This window comes from Anser cygnoides, chromosome 4, assembly GCF_040182565.1.
Source record: "Anser cygnoides isolate HZ-2024a breed goose chromosome 4, Taihu_goose_T2T_genome, whole genome shotgun sequence".
Lineage (NCBI taxonomy): Eukaryota > Metazoa > Chordata > Aves > Anseriformes > Anatidae > Anser > Anser cygnoides.
This window is the reverse complement of record NC_089876.1, coordinates 38,077,501-38,081,455: the sequence shown is the minus strand read 5'-3', so window position 1 is coordinate 38,081,455 and position 3,955 is coordinate 38,077,501.

The window sequence follows — 3,955 nt, the reverse complement described above, 5'->3', positions numbered from 1 at the left end:
GGAGGACTCTAAATAAATGAGAGGAAATTAAATCAGAAACAGGTCAGCTCAGATTCCTATCTTATTAAAAACAAATGAATTTGGATAATGTGTTTTTCTTCTTGCTAGACAATCAGTGCTGTGCAGTCTGTGATTTGTCCTTTGGAAGAACGGTCACTGAGAGGAGTCCATTGGGTTATTAGTCCATAGGCTAATCTGTTAGCAGAGAGGTTCAGTGCTGGGAACTAACCTGAGCTGGCACGAGAACAGCTGTGGGTCCTAACAGGTGGATGGCATGCACAGACTGTCTCGAACGTGGACAAAAACATAGGCTTTATGTATTTCTAATCAGATGGTGTATTAATCCTCATGTACAGACATGCAGGATAACAAACAGCAACACACACTTCAAAGCTCTTGCTGAGTAGCAAAATGAAGGGATGATTGACAGAAGCTAGAGCTAAAAAAACAATTTTAGATATCAATTCTTTTCTTCTTTTTCCATAAGTGAACTACGTAATGATGCAGAAAGACTAATTAAGTTAATGTGCTGTCTTCAGGAATTTTCTGATATTGCAGAAGCCAAAATTTGTCCTTCATTATACAATTTAGGATTTCAAGGGTGTGTGCTCTATTATAGAAGCTACCCTGTCCTTGCTAGCCTATCTTTAGGCTAGCATTCTATAGGCTAGCCTATCTACCATTAGGCTACCATTTAGACTATCTACCATTTAGGCTAGCCTATCTACCATTCTTAAACAAAAAAAAACAAAAAAAAACAAAAAAAAACAAACCTATTTTGACCTTGACATTCAATTATTTTTATGATTTATTAAATCAATGGCTGAATGTTTAAAGTAATTACTAGGTTTCAAATACATATTTAGTACAGCAGGAACCGAATAGGTATGGCTTTATTTCTACTGAAAATAATTCATTTTGCAAACTGAATTTCCTCAAATTTCTTTCCTTCCTGGTTTCCAAGTTTGATTCTCATTCCTTCAAACAATCTTAATGTCAACTAACTAAAAGAACATATTAATTATAAACGTTTTGCATACAGTCTAAGCCAGTACCTTAAAATAGGACCCCTTATTGTCAATGAAAAGATATAGGAAGCTTTAGGAGAAAAATCCATCCTGTCTTCCTTTATCACGTATATTCAAATGATGTTTAACCCACCATCCCTTGATAATGTCCACTTCTCTTTGTGAGGTTAACAAATTAGTTTGGCCTAATGATTATCCCCAAGAAAAATATTTAACTTTCAGACATTCAAGATCAGATGAATCACATCTCATTTGGACCCCTTTCCTTTGCAAAGGTAAAGGCCTGGTCTTCTGGAAGGATAAATTTAAGCAATGAATGAGTAGGAGGCTCTTTGAGTAGTCTTTCTACTAGGATGATCACCTCTTCTCCATCAGAGACATGACACATTATTGAAGAGGGTTTCCTGAGAGTCAATGTAAATAACATATTTATTAGTACATTTTGGCACTGTAGGAGTAATAACCCATTGAGTAAGTGGCCCATTCTTCATTTCTTCTCTTCCTTGAAGGGGACAAGAGGGCAAAGAGGTTAAAAAGTGTAAATTTCTGCCTCTCTTTGATCATCCCAAGGTACACAAATAGGTGTTTTATTTTTATTTTTTTGTTTGTGTTTTGTTTTAATCCATATGGAACGACTCAAAGAAGGGAGCTCAAAGGAAGAATTATTCCTCATTTTGTAGTGTTTTAAAACTTTAAACAAAAACAGCTCTAATCCGTATGCCATCATAGATATTGATTGTACATATTAGAATGAAGACTGATGGAGTAAAAAGATTAGATTAATACATTTACTGTGATGTGTTTATGCTTTCTATTTACAGTTACCTAATATCCTGCTATTCTGTCTGATGTAGGAAAAGTGTGGTATATCTAAAGCAAGCATTTATACTGTTTAGTGTAAATATTTTTTGATATTTGATATTTCATGGGAAATTGGTATAAGCCATTAAAATATCCAGTTCCCAACTTACTATTTCAGCGAAGCCTTACTTAAAATGTTAATAAACTGGAATCTCAACAGCAATGAAGATTAAGTTAACTACAATAGGAGCTCTGGGTTTATTACATACTTTCTCTAATGAAGAGGAGCCAATTATTTTTGAGGTGTGCAAAATATCATTTAATTGGCTCTCTAGAAGTTTTGTAGAGTGAGAGAAATGTAAAAGTAATCAAAATCTTGTTTTTAAAAATTACATAGAATGTAATGCATTGTTATTTTCCCTGAACTATGAAGCTCAAATGCATCTTCCTTTTTAGAGCCAGCAGTACACAGTAAGAGAGCGGAAAAGCTGCTTGCAGATTTTATACTTAGAAATCCTTTAATTATTTTCTTGGCTTGTGTACTCAGTTAAACTGGGTAAACTGAAATGGAAAGACATTCTGTCCTGCACCCCATGTTTCCTCATCTTCCAGTTATTCAGACTCAGGACCTGTCTGAACAGGCCCAGGTATCACAGTTCCCTTTCCACTTTAAGCACAATCAAGAGTGGGTTTAAGTACAGATCTTGCTTGAAGATGATAAGGAGTTAAAGTGCAACAGGGAAACACCCTTGACCTGTAAGCTGAGGAGAGTGTTTTCTTCCTACCATTTAAACTCCACAGTCATTCAGGGCCAATTCAGAAGCATGGGAATGCTAAAAATCATTAGCACTTCTTGGCTGATACTAATTCTAATCATAGGCTGTCATTTCAGGAGCTCAGCAAAGAGTATGCGTGGTTTTGTGCATTTTATAAACATTTACACATATACATATAAATTCATTTATTTATTTGTTTGTTTATTTTTAAGAAGACTAAGGAAGCCAATCCATTGTTATAAGACCTTTCTTTACTACTCTTCCCCAGTATTTCTACTGGCAAAATAACAAATACAAAACATAGAAAAATGTCATGTTTGCTTAAAAACTTAGTTTAAGAGCTCCAAAACTTCATCTTAGTTCAGTATGAAGGTGTGTCTTATGAGCTTCACTTATTGCAGGAGGATTACAATGTGTGCACTGTAATGAAAGAATTTGCAATCCTCAACAATTTGTTGTTACAAAAAACATTAAATTGTAATAGGTTACTTTCCATGTATTAAAAGTACCTGAGATTTTAGCATTCAAAACAGCAAAGATTTTCCCCCTTTCATTGAAAGCAATCATCTCCTTTAAAGGATGTCCATAATGATTGAGGTAAAATTCATCATCATAAGAAACAACAGGTGGAAAGCCAAGCTGTGCAATAAGAAGAAAAATGTTTTTGTCCCTTTGCACTATTTAACATCTTTGTAGGTTATTTTCTCTAGTGTATGTTTAACTTGAATGTTTTATGATTGCACAGGAGATTTTATAGCACAGAACTTCTGCAAAGGCTTGCAAAGTACTAAGATGAAATGAGTTTCATTTAAGAATACCGAATATGAAACACCATGAAAAATAAATCATTCCTTATTTATTTATTTATCTATCTATCTATCTATCTACTTATTTATTTATTTATCCTGTATATATACTGTTCACTTCTTATTTTTCTCTTCTGTATCACAGGCTTGTTTCTGTAAGTAGCAGTATAAGTTTGTGTGAAGTTGGGTATTCTCATCTTTGTGAGAGAGAGCATGATAGAAACTTTCAAAATCTTTCCACTCACACCACTAGAATAATTTCCATTGTATTTTAAGCATGGCTTTTATCATCATTTTTCTTCCTTCACTGCAGTAATTGACTTTCTGTCTGACATTTCCTCTAAGGTATTTTAACCCTGTGGTAAATAAACTATTACAAAACAGTCAGGTTTTCAAAGTTACTGTATGCTGTGACTATTGTGTGGTGGGTTCTAGAGAGAGTTGTATGATGATTTGGTAATAGGATTGTTTTCCTACATTACCAAGACTAGGAAAAAAAAAAAAAAAAAAAAAGAGTTCAACTTTCAAAGTAAGCCTGAGAAAC